The 16,559-nt window shown below is 31.4% G+C and overlaps 1 protein-coding gene and 1 long non-coding RNA gene across 4 annotated transcripts in view; one reads left to right on the top strand and one right to left on the bottom strand.

Moving 5' to 3' along the window:
- LOC115881368 (free fatty acid receptor 4-like) overlaps positions 1-16,559 on the top strand; it is a 162,256-nt gene that overhangs the window by 87,630 nt on the left and 58,067 nt on the right. The window lies entirely within an intron of this gene.
- LOC115881369 lies at positions 7,676-8,268 on the bottom strand. The gene is made up of 2 exons (XR_004050034.1): positions 8,238-8,268; positions 7,676-7,963 (listed from the first exon to the last, which is right to left on the bottom strand). It is a non-coding gene; the product is annotated as an uncharacterized LOC115881369 (long non-coding RNA).

Here is a 16,559-nt window from a genome sequence, read left to right as displayed (position 1 = left end):
AGGCCAACTTAATTTTTTTAAATACGGACCTGCACTTTTTATTTTAGGTTTTGAAAGAACTCGGTCTTCTGAGTATAATGATGTGCCACACTTGATACTTTTTTCTGTTTTGGGAACCTTAACAACAACAAAACTAGGTAATTATTATTTAAAATAATTCCAAGTACGACTCTGGTTTTTCAAATTATTTAATCTGATTATATTCATCGCTACAATATTGATCAGCGATAATTAACATTGAATAAGGAAAATCGAGCCAATTCAAAAATTCAAATAAATAATATCCAGGTCAGCAATTTAAATATATTAGATTAACACAACTTTTAAATTAAAGATTACTACAACTTGTTTTATTGGGAATTTGGAATCTCAGTATACGATCTAATAATATTCATAATATAAATCTTAGTTGTTATAAATAAACCAACTTCTATAAACTAGTTTCTAATGTTCTACATGTTCGAAAGGGTTACCACCCTTCATAATGCACAAATTTATTTCTTGTTCAATCTTATTTATAGCACTTTGAACATAACTTCTTGTTTTATTGTAAATGTTGAAATGAATTAATTTCACTTTTATAAATGACGCCAAGTAATGCCCCTTTAGTTGTTGCATTTGATTTTCCGTATTCAATGTTTTACCCCACGTAATTGTTAAGTTTGAAAGCTTATCAATATTGTAACGACGAATAGATTAAATCTTTAAAAAAACAGAGCCGGACTTGAAATTAGTTTAAATAAATTATGTTCAAACGTCCGAAACAAACAAAAAATATTAAGTGTGGCATATCATTGTACCCAGGAGACCGAGTTCTTTCAAAATCTGAAATAAAAAATGCAGGTCCGTATTTAAAAAAATTAAGTTGGCCTCTATATCTCATAAATTATCAGCTATTTTGAAAATCTAAAAATACTATCAGATAGTCCTAATAAAGTGGCAATGAGAATGTGCAATTAGTTTTTTGATTTCCTAAAGAGTAACGCCAGGAAAAAATAAAAATGATTTTCAAAAAATCATTTTTTTCCAAAAAACTCAGCAATCCTCGAAATTTAAAAAAAATCATCTTGGTGCACATCCTAAAGCGCAACTTTGCCCCAATTTAACCATGTTCGTATCTATTACGGTTACCGAGATACCAATGCTCGTACCTCGAATTTGTAGCACCCTGTATAGGGGATTGTCTTTACAAGAGGATAAACTTTTTTATTATTAACTTTTTGAGGAAAAATGCATTCTCCATAAAAGTTCTTGCTAAAATGACTGATCCCGTATATACTTTAGCAAATTTTTAGCCCGTTTTATAGAGATAAATTTAAATATGTTTGATTTTCCTATCTTCTTAGTCCAACCATTTTGAAGCAACCAAAATAGGTATAGTTAAAAACATTATGTCATTGAGCAATCACTATAAACAGTAACCAAGAATCTCTGAATTCTGAACTAAGTAATATTAAAACCGATTTGCTTCAGAATGGTTACTCTGCAAATTCCCTAGACAATATTATATCCAATTAAAAACATAATATGAAAGGAATATTGGAGAAGATCAGGAGAATAATAGCTAAGCAGTATAAAGTGTCCTAACAAAAACAAAACCGGAATCAACAAAACAAGCGAGGGTAGTTTTCACCCTTCTCGTACTTTTTCTTGATTGATTAAAAGTCAAATGTTAAAGCACTTACTAAAACATATCTATGTTTTACCCAAAATCTCATTCAAATCGGTCCTAAAAAATGTGTTTATTTTTTAACGTTTGATGCCCTCTAGCGGAGAAACGAAGCACTTTTGTACAGAGGTAAATAGTATCCAATGAACTTATTTTGATTCCAAAAATACGTAGTAGTTCTATGTCCACGGAATTTTGGGACACACTCTATATTTTATTACACACTTCACATATTATTATATCCATTCGATCTAGAAACAGGATTTTGATTTCTATTGTTGTATAGTGTGCTGAAAAACACATAAAATATTTAATGGATTTATGCAGGGTGTTTCAAAAAAAATGTTCACTATATTCACCAGGGACGTGCATATGGGTTATCACTGAAATATTTAAAAAAATGCATGTACGCCACTGACTCTTTTCTCTTTAGCGAAATAGTGTAAGCAGGTTAATGCCGATTAAAAGTTGTCTCTTGATATTTTGTCGATTTCGGCCTCCTTGATGAGATAAACAATGAGATAATGGTCAATGATGAGATAATCGCAATTGTTAAAACTTTTTAAAATTAGGTTTTTTGTAATTATCTTACATACCATTATTTTTTATTTGAAATTGCTGTATGTTGGACTAATAGTATTAATAACTAATAGTAATAATATTTAATAATAAATAGGTAAAATATATAATTTATTAATTTTATTTTAATTTTAATTTTATTAATTGTAATTAATAAAATTGTGTTTATCTCATCAAGGAAGCCGAATTCGACAAAATATGAAGAGACAACTCTTAATTAGCATTAAGCGCCCTACACAATTTTGATATCGAAAGAAAAAAGTCAATTATAAATAAATAAAAATTATAAAATTATAATAAATCGAAAGATTATTGAGACTTTAACACCCTGTAGCTACGAAACAAAGCACAATTGGACCTATGTTAATATGAAAAATAAATCTTATTTTTACGTGAGGAATCCCCCCCCCCCGAAGATGGCACATGTTTTTTGAAACACCCAGTATACATCTCTCTGAACGATCTTATAATAGACTCGTTTCTAAATAAAAATATTTTACCATAACATAGAAAATTGACCAATATTTTCAGGTATTTCTTCATTTATTATTAGTAAATATTTTTCATTTATTTATTTGTTTAATGTAAAAATAAAATACATTTTTAATAAATTTATAAAATTAAAATATTCCTGTGACTGAAAACGTCTAATTTTGCTAGCGGCAAAATTTATTCAATTTAACAATTTATAAAACAAAAATATTGAAAATCAAAATATCTCTAGGCAATATTAATGGAAAGATTTTAAATAAATAAAAAAATATATATCGTATATTATTCCTATATTATATAGATACTCTTAAATAAAAAAATAGCTGTAAACAACTAGAAGAAAAATTGAAGTCTACAGACAAAATAAATATATATATATATGTATATAAGGTTAGCTACCCTTACACTTGTATTGAAAATGCGAAAAATTTCCATTCCGAATCAGGTTGTTTGTCTTCATGTGTTCGTCCTAATTTATTACTCATAAACAGGATATTGAATGCCAATAAAGTTCTTATTTGTTTTGTGTTTAATCAAATAAATTAGAGGACAGTGTAATACAATTCCGTTGTAGATATTAGATTATTAGTTAATTATTGTTTTTTTTTAAATTCTATATGAACTTGTTGTGTATTTTTATGTATATTATTATTTTCTATTTTCTAAGTAGTAAATATAAGTGTTAAGAGGATTTGCTACAATTAATGATATCTAATTGAAGAAACACTTCATTCATAAAACTGCATTTGTTTACAATTATTACATGTAGAATATAGAATGAGTGGGAGGGGGGTTAATCACTGCGACCTTCAAGATGTATCGTGTCCCCCTTTCTTGAACTCATCATACAGTCTATAACTCATCATACATGGGGGTTTTTCTGTTGCAGGGGGGATGTGATATTTCCTATCCTCCTGTGACAACAGATGTCCTTTCTTCGAGGAGTTGACATCTATATACACCCTTCCACTGTTGGGGTTTGGCCCTCCGTGCCCTTCATAGTCGAGGACCTTGTCTCCAACTGAGATGCCCGTGAGGTGGAGGCTGAAGAATCTATATCCATTTTCTCCACCTCTTTAACTTGGTCTATCCTAATACGTGATACCGGTGTTGTCCCGAATCTATAATATATAAATTCCCGAATCTATAATATAGAATCTAATATATATATATAAGAAGATATATTTCTGTTTCTCTATTGCCTCCTTGGATTTGAGGTAAATACCTATTGTGAGGACCTAACCATTGCCCTCCTCTCTCGAGTTGATGACTAACCAACTCGATGTTCTTACATTGGCGTTCTGGCCAAGCTGGTGATATGTCCCTGCTTGCCTCCCGGTGTTGGATGGCTTTTCATCTTCTGACGTCTTTTTTTCTCTTTGGCGAAGCAGGGTTCTCGGAAGTGAGAGGTTCTCGTCTCTGCTCAGGCAAAAACATTTTAGAGCAACAAAAACATTACGTTGAACTTGTTGGCTTCTTAAAATTATTAAATATTAATATATCTGGTACTAGCGTGTACCAGCGACTTCGTTCGCGTCGAATTAATCATTTGTAATGGTGATGATAAAGCAAAGCAAGAATTTCCATTAACATACAAACTGGATTAAATTTTCTCACATTTATGTCAGCATGAGTAATATTTGAGGGGTAGATTCATCTCGTTGGAATTTGACTTTTGAAAAATCCGTTTGCCAAAAGTAAGCTTTTTACACCAAGCAGTTCAAGCAGAATCATGGTTAAGAAATTACCGAACTTTTTGGAACACCCTGTATGATTATTTTAAAAATTTCAAAATATGTAAAAAAAAACAAATAAATTATGCTTGTCCAAGCGTTTTCCCGAAAGACTAACCGTTTTTTAAATAACAAATATTGTAATATTTGAGGGGCGTTTTCACTCTCTTGGAATTTGAATTCGAGAAACCCCTCCATATCGAACCTCTACACCCCACAGTCAATCCGTTTGCCAAAAAATCAGCTTTAAACGTCAAGCAGTTTAAGCAGAATCGTGATTACTCAATGGTCATATTTTATGAAACACCCTGTATAAATTTATAAAAAATCTTAAATTATGTAAAACAACCGAAAACAACAAAATAAAATATACGTGTTTAACAGTTTTTCCGAAAAACTCACCGGTTTTTAAATAAAAAAGATTTTAATATTTGAGGGATAGTTTCACCCCCTTAGAATTCGAGTTTCGAAAAATTTCTTCTTATCGAACCTCTTACACACTAAAGTCAATCTGTTTTCCAAAAATCAGCTTTTTACGTCAAGCGCTTTAAGCAGGATCGTGATTAATCAATGACCAGATTTTTCAAAACATCCTGTATATATTTTTAAAAAATCTTAAAATATGTAAAAAACTAAATAAAATATACGTGTTTAAGCGTTTTTTCGGAAACTTGACCGTTTTTTAAATAAAAAATATTGTAAAATTTGAGGGGTGGTTTCACCCTCTTGGAACTGGAATTTTGAAAAATCCCTTCTTATCGAACCTCTACACCCTAGAATCAACCTGTATACCAAAATTGAGCTTCTTACGTTGAGTGGTTTGAGCAGGATCCTGATTAATCAGTATGTCAGTCATTTAAGGATTTTATATATATTAGTTTAGATTATGGTATTCCGGCATATTATCAATATTAGAATAAATCAAGAAGAAATCAAGAAGGCTACTAATATAGTGTTATAAAAATATAGCAGTTAAGAGTTTCCTTTTTCGTATTTATTATATTTTTGCTAATATCTTCGGTTTGGAAAAAGATATCAGTGATTCAGTGGTTTTCGCTGACTTTTTATGTTATTGTTCCTCTTTACTGTCAGCTAAAATTGCATATACTACGAGTATTGCATTTTTGAAAAAACGCGCAATGTTTGTTAAATTGTAAGACAGCTCCCCTTAGCATCTAGTGTTAAATACTAATTGTTGTTATTTATATGGTATAATATAGAGTAAGTTAAATGAGCCCTAGTTCATTGTATAACTATTAACCAATCCGGAGGTATTAATATTTAAATAAAAACAGATTTAACCTTCCCCTCTTACTTTATTTTATGTGATAAGGCAACATTGTTCAAACAAGGAAAATCCGAAATTTGCTAAAGATTATGACACCATTTTTTATATTACTCCTTATCTAGGCAGAATTTTTTAAAAAATCATTTTCTTATTTACCATAGCAGTTGCGCCCTCTAGCGGCCATTCTACAAACTTGAAAATAATTTCCAGCAATTTATCATGGCCTCTTTAGTTATAAGTGTTTTTTTTTCCGCAGGCTCTAGGGCTAATTACTTTCCGAGATACAGCCGAGAGATATTCTTAGTGAAACACCATTATTATTTATAGTCTAATTAATTATTAGGTACTTAGTGTAAATCGTAAAAAAACCCAATTGAAAATAAAAATATTATATAGTCTGTCCAACGAGAAGATCATTGACAGTGATAGCTGTGTCTGTCATTTAAATTTCAATGTAGTTTATTTTATTTTACAAAGAAATAAGTTGGTACAACTGGAACGCATAGCATGAAATTAATATATTTAAAACTTGACTGACAAGGACAAGTGATTACTTCAAAATATTGCGAAAAAAACTGTATAAAACTGAAAAAAATGTAATCGAGTTATTTTATTTAATAAAAAACGGTATGTGTTAATACAAAACAAATAAGAACAAGACGCCACATACAAAAAAAAATAAAAAAGAACAATTTCTTACTTTCAAGCTTTATGAAACTTCCCGCATTTATGATTATATTTATCAATATAACTTATATACAAATACAAATTTGTAATATTCCGCAGGAATAAATAAAACAACATAAATAAAACAAACTATTTTATTAATAATAACATTTACCAAATTTTATACCTTAAAGGTTAATTAATTAACTTTAATCTTAATTTTTTTAAACCAGTAGATACCTTTTGATATTATTTTTCTGCAGTACTAAAATCCATTATTTACCTATCGTGTGATGTCGATATTTTATAGCTACTCCAGTTTTTAGTATGTGTTTAGTATGGTCTTTCTACCATATTCGAGATGCACTTATCTACGACGAGATGGTATACGAACTTTATTAATGGTAACTTTATTGGTGTATAAGACTTTCTGCCTGGGCAGCGAGTATTAACCATAAACTGTGCTCTGGGTCTACAGTTAATTTTCACTCGATTTTTCCTCTACTTGACTTCAAAAGACACAAAACATACGTAATAACACGAATCAAAATGCACCATCTTCCAAAACGCAGTATTTGACTAAAAGTTGACGCAAAATTCTAACCTATAATTTGGCAAGACTTTGACAAACGTCAAAAATCTAAAGGCGAGTTTATACGCATCGGCGCCCGTTTGTCGTTCATCGTTCCGTTAAACCAATAAAATTAAAATACGATCTGTCATTTTTGAAATAAACCAATAAAACTGGTTAAAAACAAGAGACGACGCATGACGGATTTATATTTAAACCCATCCATAGTTAACTTTAAAATTATTAGAAACTTTTTTTAGAAAAATAACTAGATTGGTATGGGACGTCATCTGCTTTTCTTCTGTCATTGTCTGTCGAAATCTTACCTGAGAAAAAAAAAACAGAGTATAGTTTTAATAAATGGAAATGTGATAATATTGATCAGCTGATTGCCTATTGGGGGAAAAGCCGTCAGTCATTTTTGCTCTGACTGACGGTCTTATCTCCACTAGACATACAGCTGACATTACTTATATTTCTGTCTTCTGTCATCATTATATTTCTTATTTTCTTAAGCTTCATCAATTAGAAGAAGTCTGTTCACCTAATTTTAATGTTAGCATTCGGAACGTCATAATTAGTCGTAGTACTTTTCAATTATTGGAAAATGTTAACAAACTTTTGACTTTTCTACTAATTATACTTCAAAATTTGCGAGGAATGTCTTCTTATTCTTCTTTTTTTTATGATGGCTCTGCTACAAGGCAACCGCCAGCTCAATTTGGGAGTGACCAAGATGTTGACTGGCTCTAAACCATATCAAGGCCACTGATTCTTATCTGAGTAAAATGTATAATGGGTAAATTTTAATATAACTAACTTCTATGAAGGTAACCTGTGACCTGTGACTGTAAAATGTTATTATTATTATTTATTAAATATATAAATGACGTGCTGAAAGGAAGATTATATCACACACAAAGGCACATAGGATAGAGGTCACACAAACAGACTGCATTCGGAAACTGAAACAAAAAGAAAATAAAAAATAGAAAGTTGAGCATTATAATTTAATTCTATTAATGTTTAAAAATATCATAATAGTTTACTATGCTTACATTTTTGCTCTTTACTATCAAAAGCAGATAAATTTTCGTGGACCCCCATTAACATCTTATGGACCCCCATTTTTTGTTCACGCCTACGTAGACCCCCAGCAAGTCTCCCGTGGACCCCTGGGGGTCCACCTGGACCACTTTGGGAATCACTGATTTAGGTCTTCAACAGAGCCACACTCACAGAATGGATCTTCCTTCACTTTAATTTTATATGAATGATTTTTTGTTAAGCAATGGCCTGTACGCATTCTAATTAACGTTATAATATGTTTTCTATCTATATACTGGAAATTTTTAAACCATTGTTTATCTGGGAAGATTGTTTGTATATTAAAATACAATTTTTTTTTTTCAAATTTTTTTTTCATTTTGGCCTTTGATTATTACCCGTCAAGAAACATTTTGGTTAGAAATCTTTGTTAGAAATCAAAGGTTTATTGTTTTATAAGCCAAATATTATGCTTTCTCTATGGATACAACAGACTACCGCAAGCTATTGCTATGATATTTTATTAATTTTAATTGTGTTTTAGATTGTGAATGATCGTAAACTAAAAACTATAAAGTGTAATTGAAACCACTAATTTATTCCACTAATCCGGAGTTTAACCATAGTTTTTTATTACAAATAATTAATCTTCATACAATTTTATGACACCCGTATTTTTTTATTTTACTTCAATTTCCTCCCATTTTTTAAAAAAATTAATCAATATTAAGAATTTCAAATTTACACTTTTGTAATCTCTGACGTCACCTATCAAAAGTGTCACGGTTTGCCACCAGGTACAAAGGTAAATAATATAATATATATAAAATTAATTATAAAATAAAACTTAAGGAATTTACGTTAAAATGATCTACAGCAAAATCTCGTACTTTTGCTGACATATTGTTGTCTTACCGCTTCAAACCAGGCTCTTCGACGGCTTTTATCCAAAGGAACAGTTATAAAGACTTTTTCTGAAGACCCTTCAGAGTTATCTAGACAGCCCTTGACAAAACAAACTTTAATACCCTTCATTACAAAAATAATAAAGAGGGTACAATAAAACAAAATTGAAAACTCAAAGTATTTGACGCCAAAGGCAAAATCAACAAAATACAAATCTAACCTCGAACGCCTCGAACATCCGAACAACTTTGGTAGTGTTTAATGCTTCGATAAAAATGGCAGTAACCTGTTAATTATAAAAATTTAAGTTTTAATTTCTAGTATTGAAAAATATATAAGTAAATTTAATATTGGGGTAATAAAGAATAATCCCACATAAAAACGTATTTTTTAACGATCTTAATAAAAATAGAAAAATCTAACGTGATTTTAAGATATATGGCGCAAATACGGTAGCAGAGAACTAGACACGCCATAATATTATTCTTCAGAGGCTGGAGCGCCCTCTGTCAACTATTCAGTCAAATGCTGATAGGTGACGTCACAATTTTCTACGCGTCATTTCAAACCAGTGAAATTTGTATTGAATTTGATTTATTATTTATTCCTTAATTGTAACTTCGTTGCATTTCTTTTTGTATTGAGGGAGTACTTTGTAATCACTTCAATTGAATTTTATATTAAAAATAACAAAAATTTACTATGGTTAAACACGGGATTGGGAAGTTCTGAATGAAGCTTTATGTACAAAAATATGATTACAGGGAGTTACAGATGTCTTCTTAAATCACAAAACACTTTTTTTTAAATGTGTCATTAGCTTTTAAAGAAACACTGAATCATATAAAAACATGGAACCCTTAATAATACATTAAAAAAAGTTTCAAATTTATGAATGCCCTTCTTTTGTAAATAAACATCAATTGCTAAATGCCATATAAAAAAGCTACAAAGAAAATATTTCGAAATAGTAAATGAATAAAAATGTAAATCTTCACAAATACTTTCTTCTTGAAACTTCGTACGTGTAAGTGTATGTACATACATATGTATATAATTTACCATATGGAAATAGGAAATGTTTATGCACGTAGAGGCGACAAGATCGAGTAAAATATAAAGTTCTTGGAGTACAGCGTAGTATAGAAATTGAGTTTGTGGCTGGAATATAAAAATCCAGATATATTTTTATTCCCAATATAAATAGATTTATCGATTTTATTGTCCTGTTCTAGGGCTTTATTTTGAACTTGAAAATAAAACAAAGATACTTGTTTTAACCAAAAATTTTAATTTTAGTTTTACAATATAATTGTTTTGAGAAAATTCATAGAATAAATACTAAGGGCTGGCTGGCAAAGGTTAGTTTTCGGTCGAGATTTCCATATGTAAGTACAATGCGTTTATAATGTACTGAACAAAGAGAGAACAGTAAAAACGTTGCCAAATGTATTAACCCATATAACACACAATATCCGCAGGATATCCATAGAATGTCGGAATGTCCTACTACAGGATCATCCTATAAAGATATCTATAGGATATCCTCTAAACACCCTGAAATCCTGTAGATGTCTCAGAATAGAATATCCTATAGATATCTCTGTCGTATATCTAATGTACATCCAGCTGAGATATCCAAACATGCTGGATAATAAAATATCCCAACAATATGATCTAGATATTTAGGAAAAATAAATAATTTACTACTTTTTATATTACATAAAATGCAATAAACCATACAGATAGATATATATTACGTCAAGACAACTTGGTATCTTCTGGATAATCTGGATATTTATGAGCTTGGCCACTTTCAGTAATATAGAGAATTTAAAACGCCCGCTAAAACAATTTCCCACAATCCATCTCGACAGTTGTTTGTTTTTGCATCGTGTATTATTCAGTTCTTTGATTTAGTGAAATTCGAGGTGAATTCGGTCGTTTGTCGATGTTGAATGGGTTTAAAAATGACTGAAACTAACAAAACTGGTTGAGTTTGACTTAGTTTTTTTCTTGTACTCATAGTTCTAGCCTTTTTCTAGCAGAAATTCTATCCTAACCTGAACTAATGTCGAAAAACGACGAACGACTCAGGGTCTCCAATGAAAAATTTGTGACAAAATTATAGGTGAAAATTTTTTGAAAAGCGCTTGTTCTTTATTCCTGAACCCATTTTCGTGTTTCATCTATTCGAACAGAAATCCTATTTTTGTGTATAAATTGTGTGTTTCTAGAAGGTGTGGTGTTAGAAATTGTACCTGTATTCCCTGTGTGCTAACTTTGATGTAAACTGTTGCTGCTAGACTCCATAAAGGGTAGTATAATCTGGTATAATACCATACGATCGAAAAAAAAACGGCGTCAGAGGTGGCTTGGAAATGAAGATTGCTGTTATTTTGTATGTACAATTATATGGGGAATGTCATCGATCGTAATTTTCAAGCCAACTGAATGCCGTTTTTTTTTCGATAGTACAGTATAAATTGAAAGCTCTTAACTCATACAAATAAACTTCTAAATTTTGACGCAAAATTCATTGACATAATATGAATATGTAGGTATATTTTAGAGCTGTTAATAAAAATATCCAATGAATAACGTCAAAATGTGGCTAAATAAAACTAAATTGCGGACGTTTTTACTATAAACTAAAATAACTAAGGATGAAGTAAGTATTGTAAGGATGAAGTAAGTATTGTCAAATAACAGTCCTCATATAACGTCCTAAAAATATTCTATAATGTTCCCAACATCATCCTTGTATTATCCTATAAATATCCCAAATAATCGTAAAATGTTTGCCTAGGGATGTCTTGGAGATAGTGATGGGCAAAACTGTTATTTTTAGATAACAGTTGAAACTGCTATAGTTATTTATAAAAAACAGCTTAAAATAACAGCTTAAAAATAATAGGTGTCTTTATTTTATTGCTAAATATCTGAAAGAATATGAGGCGGTCACCGCCAGGCGTATTAACGCAGTTGCAACAATGACGTGCTCGGTGGTAGTATTTCCAGGGTGTCATAACATTTCTAAATATCGATTGTTATCTAAAATACCTCTCTAAAAACGGGGGTTGTTTACAAATTGCGATATAAAAAAGCCAAAATGCCGCCACTCGTCTATATCTATAAATTCCGATCTACCTACGCCCTACCCCTCGATCCGCGTAGATTCTGAATTGCGTAGCAGTGTACAGGGTGCATCTCACTCGACGGGCGAGAAGCTCTTCGTTATGATTTTACCATTTGCGGTCAAAAAATAGCAATATAAGAAAATGTGTAGTATATTCTTCATAAGTAAACCAACTACACACTAGAGTTCGAATTAATTTTACACTTAAACTAGCATGTACAGTTTGACAAATATAGGAAGAGACTTGGGGATAGCACCGGTCGCGCACACGATAGAGAGAGAACGCATTCGGCGGAAGAGAGATGCAGTTAGGCTACGAAAAATCTGATTGTAGCAAATTTGTCGGATGTCCACTGCGCATCGGGGGGCGTCTCTTATTTTATATTTCTCACGTCTCTAGCTATACTTGTTAAGTTGTACCCGCGACTTCGTTCGCATCGAATTATTAATTTGTAATGGTGATGATAAAGCAAAGCAAGAATTTCCATTAACATACAAACTGGATAAAATTTTCTCACATTTGCCAAAAAAATATGCTTTAAACGTCGAGCAGTTTAAGCAGAATCGTGGTTAATCAATTACTCAACTTTTGGAACACCCTGTATTATTTTTTAAAAAATTTCAAAATATGTAAAAAACAAAATAAATTATGCGTGTCCAATCGTTTCCCGAAAGACTAACCGTTTTAAATAATAAATATTGTAATATTTGAGGGGCGTTTTCACCCTCTTGGAATTTGAGATTCGAGAAACCCCTCCTTATCGCACCTCTACACCCCACAGTCAATCCATTTACCAAAAATCAGCTAAAACGTCAAGCAGTTTAAGCAGAATAGTGATTACTCAGTGGTCATATTTTATGAAACACCCTGTATATATTTTGTAAAAATCTCAAAATATGTAAAACAACAAAATAAAATATACGTGTTTAAGAGTTTTTTCGAAAAACTCACCAGTTTTTAAATAAAAATATTCTAATATTTGAGGGTGGTTTCACCCCTTAGAATTTGAGTTTCGAAAATCCCTTCTTATCGCACCTCTACACCCTAAAGTCAATCCGTTTTCCAAAAATCAGCTTTTTTACGTCAAGGGCTTTAAGCAGGATCGTGATTAATCAATGATCAGATTTTTCAAAACACCCTGTATACATTTTTAAAAATCTTAAAATATTATTCTGAAAATTTTTCAGAATAAATAAATACTTAAATATTGAAACTTAATAACAAAGTATTGAAACATACAGCGTCATAATATCTCGACCTCCGCCCGTTATGCTCGTAACAGGTTGAAAAACAATATGTATCTAAAACAACTGATGGCGTTATTCTCCAACCTGTTTCAAACCTCCGATTATCTCGAACGCCGTTCTGTTATGCTCGTAACAGGTAAAAAAAACAACATAGCTAAAACAACTGATGCGTTATTCTCCAACCCGTTGCGAGCCTCCATCGACAATCGACCGATGCAGCAGCGCTCTTTCCCACTCCTGTTATCTCGACAGCCAGGCGTTATGCCCGCAACTGTTCCAAAAAAGCTGCTTCTTTTATATCCTATTATTTTTAAGCTGTTGTCAGCCCAACACGACGCGCCGCGCCATAGCGCATACCCCACCCGTTGTCCGTTGTATCTCGCCGCCTGTATCGATGGTTGTCGAAATAATAGGTTTTCCATCCATACCAGTTTTTTTTGGAATTGCTTCGAGTAGCATCGAATTTCGTGGCGGTGCAGAGCGCCGACTTCGTTTCACGAACACTCGATCTCTGCGTGTCGTTATTTTATATCTGTTATTTTTTAAAAGCAGTAACGGTTGCGTTATGTTATTTCTAAATAATTGTTATAAAATAACAGATAGTTAAATAACAACCCATCACTACTTGGAGATGACTTTTTTTGTCCCATCTGGATATCCCATAAATATCCTCCTCTAGTTTTTGGATATCCCTAAGATATTTACTATATCCTTGGTGGATATCCTCAAGATATCTATAGGATTGTGTTGTGTTATATGAGAAATAACCCGATAATATGTGCACATTGCTAAGAGACCTGGAAGGGAATACAGCAGATTCGTCGCGGTCTACCGGTCGACCCAATCAGTACCATCAGTGCTTAAAATTCATGCGTTCAGCTTTACGATTTAATTACGTCTCGTGATACTTTATTTGTTTATTTATTAACGAGTCGTTGTAATTTTACCTATAACTTGTAAATTTTAAAGTGCCTGCAATTTTGGTAAAAATGAGTGGAGTTGAGTTGGTGTTCGACAGTGGTCGCGCTATTAGAACTCTGAAAAATTCAAAAATCGATATCTCGAAATCCAATATAAATAATTGATTGTAGTCTTTTTCAAAAACTTTCTTAATACTTCTGCTATATGTTCTTCGCAGACAGTATGTAAAAATCTTTATAAGTATAAAAATTGCACGATTGCTGAAAATTAATATGCACTAAAAGTAAATGGATGGGGTTTTTAAAAATTTTAAATGAAAAAAAACCAAAACAAGCCTATCGAATTTTTCTTATTTAAACATCTTGTAAAAGATCCGAAAAACTTCAAAATAGATAAAACGTTTCAATATCTAAAGCAGTTCTTGAGTTATCGCGTGTTATGTGTTAAAAAGTTGAGTTTTTAAATTATCGAGATTACTGACATTTTCTCGTTATAAAAAATATGTACACCTTAACGATATCCTTATAATTCCACTTCAGATGCTCAGAAACATACCGGGTGTTGCATCGTCGAGCGGGACATAGGAAATCCCATGTAAATTTTAATGGGGTCAATTATTGGCTTCCCTAATTATTTTAGAGAATAATTCCATTTAGGTTTATTGAAGAGCACTAAAACCCACATTCAAAAGAATAACTTTAGATATTTTTGATTACCCCGTTTACGAGTTATCGCCTATTTCTTTTTAAATATTTCTCCTTTCTTATGGCCCTGTATTTACTTATGAGCACCAGTCAAGGTAAAAGATAACTGTCAAATGAAGTTGTCTTTTCAGAAATTTATCTATTTAGTGCTTTGAATAAGAAGACTAAGGAAGTAGCATATCAAAAATCTTAGGTACACCGCGATGGGCCTCAAATATGGCCGACTTAAATTCCGGTTTATCAGTGTCGTTCTAATTTTATTTAAAAAATCTAAAACTAATGATGTAGGGTAGACGTGGGGTAGACTCAATAATTTGTTGTTTTATTTTACGTTGTGAATAAATGTTGGTAGTTATTAAAATTGTTATAAAAATATATAATTCTAATAAAAATAGATAAGTTATAATAAGTATTTATTAACACAAACATCCGATACGCTACTGAAGCAGGTAAGTCAAATTAACGTATCTAAATTCTTTGACATCTAATCTTTGACAAGTAATAAATAAAAGCTAAAATGCAAGAAAAATATAAAATTTAGTTAATTTAAGTGAATTTCATAAATGATCGGTTTACTACACGTATGTATATTATATAGTCACTTACTAGCGAAAAGTTGTTCCATTATTTCACTCAATTTTTGCCGATATCTACCGCACGCTACACAACCAACTATTTTAGAGTCTTTTTCGAAAAATCGTGATAGTGTCACTGTTAATTTAAGTGCTGCCACAATTTCCATCTAGATTTACTACCTTTATACAACTATCAGTAGTAGAATAAATAATAAATAACATAAAATAAGCTCCGTAAAGACTGACAAATCCACAAAATTTCAAATCAAATTCAAATGTGTCAAATGAATCGTCAAACAGAACTGTCAAGATCCCCACCCTAGAGAGCTTTTATGGTGGCTTTTCCGCCCACCATGCATGAATACATGGATAGCATTATGCTCCTTCCTTAGTCTTCTTATTCAAAGATTTAGTGCTTTAGAAATAATCGTTGACAGGAGACAGGAGATATGATATAAAACCAGCAGTTCCAGCAGTTGAACGATAACCAGTTAAGAAAACTAAATTGATTGGAATAACCCCAAACCAAACATTTGCCTATAAAGTAGTGTCGCTATGTTAATTTCTATGAAAATGTCACATCCAGTTTGTCCCATGTAGTCTTCAAATGGTCTAAGAATCAGCAGGAATGACCCGTTATGCAGTAAAGACACTATTGTTGAATCATTGGTAGGTTTTTGTGGGCATTTCACAAATAAAATCAATTATTGTCTCATAAAAAACTGAAAATGCAGAACAGATAGTAAGCTTTTTAAATATTTATACAAATAACCATACTTACGTCTATTTATGTCCTACAATCCAATCATATTTTAACCAATATTTTAATATCCTAGCCCAAGTAAATAATCAAAAATGCACTTTTTACATCAATAGTAATGGGTACACCCAGTTTCCAAGGATTTCAATAAATCTTTAATATCCAGGATTAAAAAAACACGATTCTTGATTTGAGGTTAGGTCATTCATTACAAACTTTGAATAAGAAGACTAAGGAAGGAGCATATCAAAAATCTTAGGT

This window comes from Sitophilus oryzae, unplaced genomic scaffold, assembly GCF_002938485.1.
Source record: "Sitophilus oryzae breed Bouriz unplaced genomic scaffold, Soryzae_2.0 scaffold_1717_pilon_pilon, whole genome shotgun sequence".
Taxonomy (NCBI): Eukaryota; Metazoa; Arthropoda; class Insecta; order Coleoptera; family Curculionidae; genus Sitophilus; species Sitophilus oryzae.
The sequence above is the reverse complement of the archived record's forward strand: the minus strand, read 5'-3'. Positions and strand labels throughout refer to the sequence as shown.